The sequence below is a fragment of the Canis lupus genome, chromosome 14 (genome assembly GCF_011100685.1).
Source record: "Canis lupus familiaris isolate Mischka breed German Shepherd chromosome 14, alternate assembly UU_Cfam_GSD_1.0, whole genome shotgun sequence".
Lineage (NCBI taxonomy): Eukaryota > Metazoa > Chordata > Mammalia > Carnivora > Canidae > Canis > Canis lupus.
The window spans coordinates 59,102,499-59,116,780 of record NC_049235.1 but is presented as its reverse complement, the minus strand read 5'-3'; the positions used below and the strand labels follow the sequence as shown (position 1 = coordinate 59,116,780).

General features: G+C 47.3%; 1 protein-coding gene and 1 long non-coding RNA gene across 5 annotated transcripts in view; one reads left to right on the top strand and one right to left on the bottom strand.

Annotated features, from left to right (window-relative positions):
• Positions 1 to 14,282, top strand: part of TSPAN12 (tetraspanin 12) — a 64,893-nt gene that overhangs the window by 21,482 nt on the left and 29,129 nt on the right. The gene's annotated exons all lie outside the window — the stretch shown is intronic.
• On the bottom strand, positions 8,339 to 10,382 carry LOC119876983. Its single transcript, XR_005369814.1, has 2 exons — positions 9,483 to 10,382; positions 8,339 to 9,179 (listed from the first exon to the last, which is right to left on the bottom strand). It is a non-coding gene; the product is annotated as an uncharacterized LOC119876983 (long non-coding RNA).

The following is a 14,282-nucleotide window of genomic DNA, read 5'->3' as shown; positions in this document are numbered from 1 at the left end:
CGAAGCGCGTGCAGCGACACAGGGAGGGCCCCGAGAGCTGGGTGCTGTGGTGTCCCGGCGGGTGAGACGGGCACAAAGTAGCGCGGTTGTGAAGGCGTTTGTGGGAGAGCCTGCGGGGTCCTCGGGCTGCGAACAGCCGATGGGCTGGTCTAGCACGGGGGTGGGGGGCTGGGGGCCGTGAGCCCCGCTGGGGGCCACTCAGTGGTCCTCGGAGCCCCGGCTGGGGTCCCGACCCAGACTGTGGGGACCGGCTCAAGGTGGCTGATCCGGAGGCCCTGCTGGACGGGAGGTCTGGACAAACGTGACTGCACGCGGAGTAGCGCTCGCAGTACTTGACATCAGCCATGAGGGCTTATTCTAGGGGGAGGCACCTTTCCTGTGCTCGGGTCGCGGCTCTCCGATCCACGCGGGTTCTCGTGCCACGAGACCCAGAATTCTTTGGAAGCTCCGGTTTCACATTTAGTCCTCGAATTCGCAGAGGTGTCCGGCAGAGGGAACGGAAGGCGATGGGGACCTCCCTGGCCCCAGAGGCCGGGTTCCACAGCCGCTCCCGTGCGCGGCGGGCCGGGCCGGGTCCCAGGGCCCCGTCGGTTTCCCGGTCCCGGTGCCTTGGCGCCCGGCAGGTGTCTTGTCTTTCTGGAACCGAAGCGCGTCCGAGTCGGGGCCCTCGGGACGGGATGCTGAGTGTCCTGGACTCTGTGCTTCACGGTTCGAAGCAGAAGAGTCCGAGCCTTTGTACTGCTGACCGTAGCGTTCCTAAGCTCTGTCGTCTGGTGTTTCCTCCGTAGACATTTCCATGCGCTGCTTCACCGAACACCGTGCGAGCCCGCGGCCGGCGGGTGCGGCGGGGCCAGCTGGTCGCCGGCGCAGCAGGTGCACCTCGGAGGCGAAGCCAAGGGGTGGGCCTCGTCACCCCCCCCCCATTGGTTGGCTTCCTCTGGCAAACGTGAAACAGCCGATGTTCATTTAAGCCGCATAGCCGTCTAGGCCTCCGCGAGTACGGGGATAAAGCAGGAGGGCAGAGGAACACGGGTACAAAGTGAGAGAGTTGTCATTTCGGCCAATGAGGGAAGTAGCTTTTAGAGACACTTTCTAGAAAAAATGATGTTTGATACTTTATATGCAGTGTCTCGTGAAGTCCACGATGAAATAATAGTCTGTGAATCAAAGTTACGGCGTATTTCATGAAATCGCATAAATTCAAAACACTTTTTCAGGATCGCGATCCATATATTTTTCCCTTTTTTCCGATAAAGGGTGATAACAGGCCCTGGTGATGTGCTCGGGTTAAAACGAATCTCCTCAGCTCACAGGACAGAAACGCTAATTTAAATTTTATTTGAAATGTAGAAACACGGCCGTCCTATCACTTAGTACCTCCGTTGAGCAACGTATCTGAGTCATTCTAAAATAAGTGGTTATCGCTGCATTTTCTTCAGATCACCGCTGTTTTAGTTTTCAAACTTTAGAATTTCAAAACTACAAATTTCCTCAAAATGATGACCACTATAAAGACATTTTTGAAATACTGTCCTTAACAAAGGTAAGATTGTTCTTAGATGATACTTACCAGCGTAGGAATTGTTTCTCATTAAGTGAAAATATGACTTTTTTTCCGTGGCTCTTCTGGGAAGCAAGCATTCAAAATATTTTAAGATTGCCAGTTCTGTGCAGGGTTTACACCTGAGTGGACCCTGTGGATGGAGCATTTAGTGAAACCGTGAAAGGTTTGCCTTCATAATTAGAATATCTTAATTCTAAAAGTTTTCTTTTTGTGCTATGAAAGTATTTTAAAGGCTGGAAGGCTGGTGGAGAGGGCAACCGTGCCAAGACTCGGAAGCCCCCAATGTGTTTGGAGCGGGGCACGCGGGCTGGGCACTGTCTGTGTGAGCGTGTCGTGCACACTGTGAGCCTAAGAGTCATGGGGTCTGTCTTTTGCTCCCTAACGCTGGTGGCACATCTGTCCTTGCCAGTTGCTGAGCCTCCTGCCCATTTACCTGGGAGAAAATCGCTGCCTGGTGTCACCACTCTGGGCTCAAGCAGCTTCACATTTACAGAAACGTTTTGTTTGTTTGTTTGTTTTAAAGATTTTATTTATTTATTTAGAGCACATGCGCAGGGGTGGGGGGAAGAAAGAGAGAGAGAGAGAGAGAGAATCTCAAGCAGACTCCACCCTGAGCGAGGAGCCCGACATGGGGCTCGATCTCACGACTCTGACATCACGACCTGAGCAGAAATCAGGAGTCTGATGCCTAACCGACTGAGCCACCCTAAGGGCCCCTCGGAGAACCTCTTTTAAATGATATGAGACAGTATAGGACATGCTTGATTCTAATAGTGTGTTTTTCACTGATGAATAAATAAAGGTGCTCAGGTGGGGAAGTCTTATCTTAGGTCTTAGAATTTTTTTCAGGTGTCTATCATTAAAAAAAAAGGAAAATGTTTGTTAATGTGGACAATGTTTGGTTGAGGTGTCACAGCAAAAATACGGTGATCACGCTGACGTGGGCACCGGGGAAGCAGGGTGCTGGGCGAAGGTGCCCCTAGGGGGACAGGCCAGGTTCAAGGATCCCTGAGCCAAAAGGATAGAAGGTAGTTCTGCGGAGGACGGGCAGCCCCAGTTTTCCAGCCTCGGGGGTGGGGGGGGGGTGTGGGGAGGTTCCATGAACGACTGAGTCATTAACTTGGTCGAGAACAAACTTTTCAAGCCTATGAAGCATCTACCCACCGATAATGGATGTGCTCCCTTCCCATAATCATCGGTCTGTTGATAAGCAGGTCTTGGGGGATCTCTACTCTCCAGCGCCGCTACAGCTCAGATAGTTCTTGTTTAAAATCGTTCGTGATTCATGCTATTGAATCCAAACTATTCCTTCTATCAGTTAGACTGAACTATGGATGTTCGAACGACTTTGGTGAGAGCGGAAAGATTTTATCATGTTTCACAGGGTTTTCTTTCCCTGAACATTGAGCGTGGCTGTGAATGGAGGTATGTTCATCTACTTTCTTCTTTTAAGGAAGAAGATATATTTTTCGCTCAAGAAGAAAGTGCTTTTACTTGAATAGATTTATCAAAACAGGAGAAAAAAAACAGCAACAAACCTCTGTACTTGTAATAAATATTTTTATACATGGATTTGTACCCTTTCAAGGAAACACTTTATTTTCATTCTCTTTTTAACAAATAGGGTTTGTGGTTATTCTGGAGAACCTACCATTTCAAGGAAACACTTTATTTTCATTCTTTTTATCAAATAGCATTTGTGGTTATTCTGGAGAACCTACAAAAATAAGTTACAGCGCCTATCTGAAAATAAGGGTCAAATGATTGAAAGACTGGGATTTAGAAGGAGATACTTTTGCAGACGTTAGAGTTAAAGTTAGGTCCAAAAGTTACTGGGTGATGTTAATGTATAAATTCTCTTCCCAACCAATAAAACATCGTCTCTTAAAATCTCCAGTTTCCTAACCTGTTGTCTTGTAAACGACGTTGTCATACAGGTGTCTGCTATAATGAACCCCTGCCCCTCTTGTTTTGGGGAGGCATCTGGCTGCATTTGGTCAGGTCTGAGTGAGAGGCACAGCCTGGGTGAGAATGGAGGTTGGTGTTCTTTTGGCTCTTTTTGCTTAGGGTATTTCCAAGGCTCCTTCCGTTTTTTGTTTTTTGTTTTTTTTTTTTTAAGATTTCATTTATTTATCCATGAGAGACACAGAGAGAGGGAGAGAGGCAGAGACCCAGGCAGAGGGAGAAGCAGGCTCCATGCAAGGAGCCCGACGTGGGACTCGATCCCAGGACCCCGGGGTCACAGCTCGGGCCGAAGGCGGCCCTAAGCGCTGAGCTGCCCCCAAGGCTCCTTCCTAGTTGCACTTTGCAGCCGGGGGTCTGGTGATGGGACCCGCTGTCTCGAATTCAGGGGATGGGCCCCGTGCTACGTACAAGGCCTGGTCAGGCCGGTACCCCCGCGCACGTTGGGAGACAGCCGGGCCTGCGGCCCCCGGCTGACCCTTCGCCGCCTGCCCCTTAGCGCCTCCCCTGCGGAGGTGTAGCCGTGGGCCCCGGCGCTGGCTCCCACTCCGGAGGGGCCCCTTCTCCTTCTCCGGCACCTCGGACAGGGCCTGAGGCCACACGTACAGACTGGCACTTCGGCCACATCCTTGATGGAGACACCGGCCCGAGCTTGCGGCGTCGGCAAAATCGAAGGGGAGCGTGAATCAAGATGTGTGATTAGAGACGTTCTTCTCTATTTATTCAAACATAAACACGAACAGGGGCCATTAGCGTGCCCGGGTCTTCAGACCTTGCCTGGAATCTCTGCTCGGGCTCAGGAGTTACTGGCCTGTGTTTCTTTAAAGACTGGTTTGTGGTTCTGGCTTCTTCCCAAGGTAGACCGATCTCGTTCCATTTGTGATTCTGAAAAGGATATTTAGCGTTGCCTTTTCTTTGAAGGATTTGTAGAAAGACGCGGGACACGGCGAATAATGAATGGGCCGTCAGAAAGTACCGGGCCCGTGACACGGTGCCGGGCCCAGGCTGAAAGAGCGGCTTTGTGCGGGGGTGTATTTTAAGCAGCAAGTACTCTTGGACTGTTGGTCGTTTAGTCCCAGTGGATTCTTAACAGAATGTCGGCTGTTCCATTATCTTGTACAAATATTTGGCACTGGAATTCTCTTATTTACTAACTATAAGTAATATAATATTTTTAAACCTCCAATCACCAGGAAAGGAAAAATAAACAACTGACATAGAGACACTTAGCACTGAAGGCTTGCAGAGTTTAGTATTTGACAGGGTAGAGACTGGAGTTTATCATCTATCATTTCACGAATGCAGGCTTTTAATCAGACTTTTTGTTTATTAAAAGTGCTGAGTATGTAGCACGTAGATGGGAGTCAGAAGGCACCGTGTTTTAAAAAAACATTAAAACGTCCCATAAAGTATGTTACATCTTGAAATCATTTTTATTTGGAGGGAGGTGAATCTCAGGTTGTACTAATTTTCCAAGATAAGCGAATATGACTTTTCTGGCCTCAAATTATTTTGACTGTTCCTTATGATAGAACGACCTGGGTTTTTAGTTATAAATTAAGAGAGCAGCAGGTTAAACTAACTTCCACAGTGTTTATGATTTTTACTTTTCTCTTGTTGAAATATATTTTTACTAAAAGTATTCTGTGATGCTTGTGTGACTGTTTGCTTGCTTCTACGGGGAAAGTTACATAAAAACATCACATTTTGTTTCAGTGTAAAAATTATTTTCCAGTTGGCGTGTATATAGAAAAGCAGGTTGGAAAATAGGTACCTGGTCTATTTGTGGTAGGTTGGGTTTTAGGGTTTTTTGTTTCTTTTACATGCTACGTATCTGAGTCCTCTCTCTGTAAAGCTGGATAAAATGAAGATGGAAGTTTTGTATTCAGATAATATATTTTCTATAAAAATGCTCTTATTTTCATACATTATTTCATATAATAAAAAAGATTTTTTCATATATTTCTCAACTATTTATAAAATTTAACACGCTCCAAATTTAAGCACTCAGTACATTGACAGGCTTTGTCAGGACAGATTGCTTTTATGTTTTTATTAAGCAGGCTGATAAATGTTAGAAATGAAAAATTTAGAATTAATCTGTTTTCCCAAAAGTGAAGATCATTCGATCTTTTATACAAAAACAAATATCACTTTCTCAGAAATCTTATTCCTTTTGGTTATGAAGAGCAAAGCGTTAGAGATGTAACAGGAAAATAGAGCACTTTCATTTATAAGAGCTTTTGTCTAAGTTCTGTTTAATGAACAGTTAAGTACTCATTGGCTGCATGACACCAGACTTCATTATAAAATTGTAAAATGTGAATAAGGAGAAAAATTAATTTCACTACTGGAAAGAAGCTGATCTTACTGACTTAAGGGAAATTCAAAACATAAAAAGAAAAGATGGAATTTTTAATATAACCTGTCAAGGATTTTAGGTAGCAATTGAAGCAGTATTTGTGCCTTTAACCAGCCATCCTAGGTGGGAAGACATTTTTTTTTGCCATCCTTGAAGTTTTTATATTATTGGTGGTCTTTTTTTTCTTTTCTCCCAACTAGGAAAGATCAAAGATAGGAACATAAGGTTTTAAGTCATTCCCCATCAGCTCGAAGATAAGAAGGGTTTTGTGTACACACATGTGAGTGTGTTCAGAAGCTGGGGACCCAGTGATAGTAGATGAGGTAACGCGAACACCAGCAGCACCATCCCTGAGAGAGCGCGTACCACATGCCGGCCACTGGCATGTGTTTCACATTGTCCTGACTCCTTAAATTCTGCGAACCACGCTATGGGGGGGGGGGGGGGCGGGCACTGCGGTCATCCTCGTTTGACAGAGGAGGACACTGAAATGCAGAAAAGTTAAGTGGTGGTGAGAGGCGTAAAGCTGGGGCCGAATCCAGGATGTGTGGCTTCAGAGCCTGCGCTCTGGAAAACATACTGGTCTGCTGCCTGTCAGCTGTGCGTGAATGTACCTGTGGCTCCATTTTCTCTTTCTAAAAAGTAGAGTTAATGATGCTTTTGTAATATTTTAAAAAATATTTTATTAATTATTCGTGAGAGACACAGAGGGAGGCAGAGACACAGGCAGAGGGAGAAGCAGGCTGGCTCCCTGCAGGGAGCCTGACGTGGGACTCGATCCCAGGACCCCGTCAGGGAGCCCTAAGGCAGATGCTCAACCCCTGAGCCACCCGGGCGCCCCAACTTTTGTAATATTTTTTTAAGGAGTAAATTATATAGTGCACGTAAATCTCTGCCACAGTAAATTACCTGTGCGAGCATATCTGTGCGTGTATGCACTCACATACACATTTGCATATATAGTTATATGAGTGTACCAGGTCTTTTTTTTTTTTTTTTAAAGATTTTATTTATTTATTCATGATAGTCACAGAGAGAGAGAGAGAGAGGCTCAGAGACACAGGCAGAGGGAGAAGCAGGCTCCGTGCACCGGGAGCCCGACGTGGGATTCGATCCCGGGTCTCCAGGATCGCGCCCTGGGCCAAAGGCAGGCGCCAAACCGCTGCGCCACCCAGGGATCCCTGTACCAGGTCTTTTACACACTTTCAATACACTTTTTTTAAAAAAGATTTTATTTATTTATTCCTGAGAGACAGAGAGAGAGAGAGAGAGAGGCAAAGACACGGCAGAGGGAGAAGCAGGCTCCCTGGGGGAGCCCGACGTGGGACTCCATCCTGGGTCTCTAGGATCCTGGCCCCCAGCCGAAGGCAGCGCTAAACCGCTGAGCCCCCCCGGGCCGCCCTCAGTACACTTTTATATGCTCTGATGTCATATACTCACCAGACCTGAATGTACCAACGTATATATCTCTCCGCAAAGGGAGCGAGACCCAGGCCCCCGTCATGAATGAAATTGTCCGAAACAGTTCTAAGCTTCGTAATTTTGTGACCGAAATGAACTGTCATGGAAAATAATGCAACCTAAACGGATTTAGGCGGACCGTATGCGTGGTTCTAATGAGCAGCGCCGCAGGAGAGATCTAAATTGCCAAACGGGGCCTAGTGAAAAAGGAGGCCCCTGGCTGGGCCCGTCAGTCCCGTTTCAGGATACACCTTCGGTATTTCGCCGTAGCACTCCGATTCCAGCTACTGGAGGTGCCTCTAGCAAAGGACGACAGCACCTGAGCACGATGTTTCCAGTTGCCACCCACCCCTCTTAATTCCAGTAACCACGAAGTATAATTGGGCTGCTTATAATTTTCAGCCTTTTGAATAACCTTTTCTGTATGAAATATAGATAATCCTTCCACCTCCAGCCTCCTTCTCTTTGGTGTCAAGGCGTCAGGGGGACTGTTGCTTGTTCTAATTTTGCTTTTACTTTTACCAGAGTGCCTCATAATTCACAGCTAATTTAATTCTTGAAGCCTTCTTAGGAGAAACAGTAGTCCCTCACCCTCCCATTTTCCACTCTGAGAGGCAGCGCTTTCAATTTTGTTTTAGCCGATTCCCTTGGAATTTGCTTCCCCATCTCGAAGTCTCATATTTATGTAACTCTTCTCATTCTTTTCGGGTTGAGTTTTAAGCGCTGTCCGTTGACTTCTTGTGATGAAGAACTTAGGAAATTGGACCCTTTCCTGCTTCCATGCCCCCTCCTCGGGTGCAGGCTTCCCATCACACCTCAATACGGAAATGTCCTCATTCTGGAGAGATCGGTCTTTAAGATTATAACTATGTAAATACTATTCACAGCTGGGCCAGGGAAAGTACTGGGTTTGATTTTTCTTTCTGGAATAATACTTTATTTTTCTTGGAATCAGTAACTATTTTCTATGTATTTCTGTCTGATTCAACTCTACACTCACTCTGGTGTTCTCTTTATAAATTCAAATGTTTGGGGCATTCTATTGATTTTTTTTTTTTTAAGAAATATGTCTCAGAACATTCTAGACCCACTCCAGTCCAGGCTGGCTGAAGCCCTTGCCATCACGAACTATCCCATTGCTACCATTCTGGGGTTTCCTCTTGCCTCTCTCTTGTTTTAGATTCCTTGTTTTCTGGATCCCAAGTCATAGTCCTTTTCTGTTGGGTCTCACACTCTAGGGAGCCCGTCTTCCAGTAGTTCTCTGAAGAAGTGTACGGCGGGGATGGATCCTTAAAAGCCCATGTGGCTAAACGTGGCTTTGTTGGCCTTTCCATGGGGATTTTAATTGCTATGGAATCTTAGGTTAGAAATCATTTTTTCCCTCCAGATATTGAAGACATTCCTCCCTGGCCTTTAGCTTCTAGGATTCGGCTAGAAATCCAGTGCTTATTTTGTTTCGGCTGGAGTTTTGAATCTTTGTGGCAAAGCTCTGTACATCTGACCTCTGACTTGGTTTCCCGGGACGTCCTTTACCGTTTCTAGCGTCCCCAGTCCCGAGACTCTGTTTTCCTGTCTCCAGAGGACAGATGCCCGACTTGCGTATCGGTGGCCCGGGAAGGGCCCCTGGCTGGCGGCAGGTGCTTCTGTTTTCAGCCCTCGCTCGTCCTCATCCGGAGGTATCCCAGCTGCCAGGGCCCGAGCGTCTGGGGCGTTCTGGGGTTTGCCACTTTTCCCACGACTGCTTAAGCCTTCAGCTTTTGAGGGACTGTGGAGAAATTTGCGCCTTCCAAACTATACTTGTCTCCTTTTCCTTTACCCCGAGGCTGAGGCCTTTAAAAAACACAAACAAACAAACAAACAAAAAAAACCCTTTATTTTTGTTTTAGCGAAATTTCAGGAGGGAAAAGGGATAGGGGCATATGTTTATTAATCTGCTTTCTTTAGGAGGAAATCCTGGGGTGGGTAGTATCAGGGAACCAACTCACTTTTATAAATAAATGTCTCTTTAGGAAAAGCCTTCCTTGAGATTTTACTGTTTGGTCTGTATACATATCACGAGACGCAATTCCCTTTACTAGTGGGGACTACCCCCCCTCCCGCCGTGTCTCCGGGGGTGGGGGGGGATGCATTTACCTCCAAGTCTCCAAGGTCTTGAATAGGAAGGTGGGATTCCATGTCCCCCTCTTCCTCCTCAAATACTTTCCAGCGGACACAGGGAGTGGTTAACCGACGCCTTCTTACCATTTTGTGGCCAGTCTTAGCGTAAAATAACACACTGATCTTCTTTTGAAAAAGAAGTTGGGCTCCCCACCCACCACTTCCTGCTTCGCTTCCTAATAAAGATGTTTGGAAAGATACCAGCCATATCCTGACTGGGTAGGGATAGTGAGGCTTTTATCAAATAGCTGGTGGGACTGGATGTCCTTAGCGGGAGTGCCACTGGCTGAAGGAGACACACAGCGGTTCTTGCCTCATCCTCTGGGCGCGGCACACCTATTCTAGAACTTGGCCTCAGGTACGTGGCCCATGCCTGTCAGCATGGTGAGTGTTTAGGCCACAAGGATGCCTCTCGTCCTCGGTGACTTTATTCCGACAGATGCTACAACATAGTTCCTACTAGTGCTTACTCCACAGCAGCACTCCTCCTGATTGAATCCTTAGCACCGCACCGCAAGGTGATTTTTAACATTCCCATGTTACAGATTAGGAGCCTGAGGCTCCTAATGTTTGCCCGAGTTCATCCAACTGATATGTACGGGAGCCAGAATCTGTAAGCCACGGCTGCTTTGTTTCAGAGCCCATGTTCTTCTCATCTGTCCAGTTTATTTCTTTTTTTAAGATTTTATTTGTTTATTCATGAGAGACACAGAGAGAGGCAGAGACCCAGGCAGAGGGAGAAGCAGGCTCGGTGCAGGGAGCCCGATGAGGGACTCGATCCCAGGACCCCGGGGTCATGGCCTGAGCCAAAGGCAGATGCTCCACCGTTGAGCCCCCCAGGGGCCCCTCATCTGTCTGGTTTAAAAAGAGCCAATTTCACATACAGCTTTTTTTTTTTTTTAAGATTTTTTTATTTGTTTATTAATGGGAGATGGAGAGAGAGAAAGAGGCGGAGACACAGACACAGGCAGAGGCAGAGGCAGAGGGAGAGGGAGAAGCAGGCTCCATGCAGGGAACCCAATGTGGGACTCAATTCCAGGTCTCCAAGATCAGGCCCTGGGCTGAAGGCGGTGCTAAACCGCTGAGCCACCCAGGCTGCCCTACATACAGCATTTTATCTGATCTTTTATCCAACCCAGTGAGGGCTCTCATTTTTTTAACTGAAGGTAATTACTCTCAGCTTGAGAGATTTTGTGGAAAAAAAAATCACTAATTAATTGCATCGCTTGGGAGGTGTGTCCTATTGTCTCCTTGCTTTATTTGACGCAGTTTTTTTTCATGACTGTGTGCTTAAAGATAACATGGATTTGTAGGACGCAAATTTTAGTTTAACTATAGTAGAGGAACTTAGCTATTTTAAGGAACTGAGTATTGAACAATTTTTAAAGCAAATAAAATAGTTCATCATGCAAATGATCACATTCTCATTTCCTTGTATAAACACACAGTTTCTCATTCTTCATTTGTTTGAAATGTTTAGTCGTTAGTAGCCAGGGAAAGGCAGGGTAGGGGGAGTCTGCATTGCTCCTTTTCTTTAGCTTGGTTAGGTTGTCCCAAGTGTTTAAAGACACACTGAATTATCATAGAATGATCCACGAGGAAGACAATAGTAAAACACAGTGTTTAAATTTCTTTAAATATATAAGCAGAAGTCAGAGGGAGTCAAGTGTTAGAAAGTCAGCTCAAATTTGAGAATCTCAAGGAAATTTGAAATGGGTCTTTTTAGTTGGTAAACTGGTCGTTATATCCACCAGACATTTATTGCTGGCTTGCTGTGCGATCTGTCCCGCCTAGGGATGGGTACTTCCTGGGGATAAAATAATGTTTATGGACAGGATCCCAGGCAGCCAGAACCGGTGGTCTGGCAGTGTGTGAGGCAGCCAGCGAGCGGGGTGCAAGGCCAGAGTCTCGGAGGCCCGGTGCACAGCAGGCGGGGGCACCTGGCTGCCCGCAGAAGGAAGGAGTGGGGAAGGAGGGGGAAGGAGGGGAGAAGAATGGGGGAAGGATGGAGGAAAGGGGGGGAAGGCAGGAGGAAGGAGGAGAAAGAAGGGGGAAGGAGGGAGGAAGGAGGAAAGAAGGGGGAAGGAGGGGAAAGGAGGGGGGAAGGAAGGGGGAAGGCAGGAGGAAGGAGGAGGAAGGAGGGAGAAGGAGAGGGGAAGGAGGGAGGAAGAAGGGGGAAAGATGGAGGAAGGAAGGGAGAAGGAGGGAGAAGGAGGGGGAAGGAAGGGGGAAGGCAGGAGGAAGGAGGAAGAAGGAGGGTGAATGAGGGGGGAAAGGGGAGGGGGAAAAGAGGGGGAAAGAAGAAGGGGGGAAGGAGGGAAGAAGGGGGAAGGTTGGAGGAAGGAAGAGGGAAGGTGGGAGGAAGGAGGAGGAAGGAGGGGGAAGGAGGGGGGAAGGAGGGAGGAAGGGCTGCAGGACTGTGATAAGGATGCAGCTCACGGGCCCTGCCGGGGGAGACCGCCGGCTGGCGGCGGGAGACACTGTTGCTGATGGTTCGGGACAACTTTCGTGTGTGTCATACGAACTTGAAATTCAAAGAGCATTCAGACCGCTTCCCCACGTATCACCTGAGCCTTGATGGTGACAGCGAAGAAGGCTCTTTGTGTCTCCCGTTCAGAGGAGCAGACAGACGGGGAGCGATTTGCCAGAGGTCACAGATTGCCTTCACGAGGGGGTCTGACTTCAGTCCTCAGAGTCTGAGCTCTTCGTAAGGGAGGACGGCACCGAGGAGGCGGGCTGCATGTGTGCATGTCGGGTGGGCACACACCTCTCCCCAGCGGGGGTGTGCGGGCTGCGCGGCAGGGCCATTTGCACACCTGTTCCTGTGCTCCCAGGCTCCCCCCCCCCCCCATGGCCTCCCGCTGCAGCAGGACGCGTGCATGCACTTTGTCATAGCAGATGTCGGTGGCACCTGTTTCTTATTCTTCGCCAGCTTTGTCCTGTTGAAACTACTCATTAGCAGATGCCTTCACGCAGGTCCAGCCCTTAAGCGAAATAGTGGTAGAGTGATTCCCTGGACAATAGTCAATATGAGGATGACCATTGAGGACTTGGAGCTCGCCGGAAAAGAAAAAGTAGGGGTAAATGATCTCCGTGTGTTGTGTTAACAATGCATTTTGGCATTTTGTGTCTTCCCTGGAATTGGAAGACTGGATGCATGAAGCCCACACCATGGTAACAAAGCCATGGCAGCTGACCACAAAGCTGCTGCATTGTTTGCGAGAATATAAATTCCAGACTTACTTTGACCCAAGAAAGTTTTAGAATGTTGATGAAACTTTATTTTCAATTCAAAGGTCAAATAAAATCTGTGCTCTTGAGTATAAGTAGGATAAAGACAGAAGAACCATTTTATATGGAAGGACATGCCTCAAACGACATCACTGGACATCTGCAGATAAAAAAAAACATTTTAGCCTTTCCCCAGAGTTAAAAAGAGTGTCCAACATATATGGACACCCTCCTTCCCAAAATGGATCATCTCAGTTTTGAGTTTCTGGTTTTTTGGAGTTTTCTTTGTTTTAGATTGATTTATTAGAGAGAGAGAGAGAGAGAGAGAGAGAGAGAGGAAGAGAGGGAGGAGGGATGGAGAGAGAGAATCTCCAGCAGACTCCACCCTGGGCACGGAGTCTTACGCGCACGACGTGATCTCACGACGCTGAGCTGAAGTCAAGAGTCGGATGCTCACCTGACTGTGCCACTCAGGTGCCCCTCAGTTTTGAGGTTTTTTTTTTTTTTTTTTTTAATTTTTATTTATTTATGATAGTCACACACAGAGAGAGAGAGAGAGAGGCAGAGACACAGGCAGAGGGAGAAGCAGGCTCCATGCACCGGGAGCCCGATGTGGGATTCGATCCCGGGTCTCCAGGATCGCGCCCTGGGCCAAACGCAGGCGCTAAACCTCTGCGCCACCCAGGGATCCCCAGTTTTGAGTTTTTAATGAGAGATTGCTTTAGTTCCATGTATTTTATGCATTCCTGGGGTTGCCTAAGCTCTGGTGTCACTGACCCGTTGCAAATCTGGCTGTAAGAAGTCGGAGGGGCTCTCACGCATTGGCTACTGCACCTCTTGGATCCATAGGCCTGGCGGTTACTCAGGTGTTGCGAGTACTGCTCACATCTGGGCACTTTGCCCTTGGCTCTGTGCTTGGGGCCTTTCTGCTGCTGCAGTACAGACATCATTAACTGGCCAGTGACTCCAGGAGGCACGAAACAAGAGAGGTGACTCAAGTGGGACTTACAGGGATATGGAATCAACCCAGAACACCTGCCTGGTGATCCCCAAGGCCACGGAAAGTTACCTTCTGACCAGCCCCAGCGGCCACATCTATGTTTTACTTTGGGATGTCTTGCCTTTCCAGGTCTGCTTTGGTGTTCATCGTAACCAGACGTCAGTGTTGGAAGTAACTTAGGTTAGGGATTTGAGAAAACAAAAATATCCCATAGTGTAATGTTTCTTGGGAGCTTTACTCTCTCGTAGGATCTTATCAAAGGTAGGAAAACATTGATCCAGCTTATGATGATTGTTTGGTCTCTTTGTATAGTATTGCTCATGTCTAGAAATCTCTTCAACAAGCCACTAAAGAGAGTTTGCAGAAAACCTGACCTGGAGTACTGTGTTCACAATATTTCTTCTGGTCATCATTTTAGGCCTAAGATCTTTAAGGCAATGAGATTTGAGTAGACTGAAACTGACCAGGAGTACTGCACATATTGAAAATAAAAGCGCTTGTCAAATGTGCTTCCCTTAAGAAAATATTACTTTATCTTCTAATCC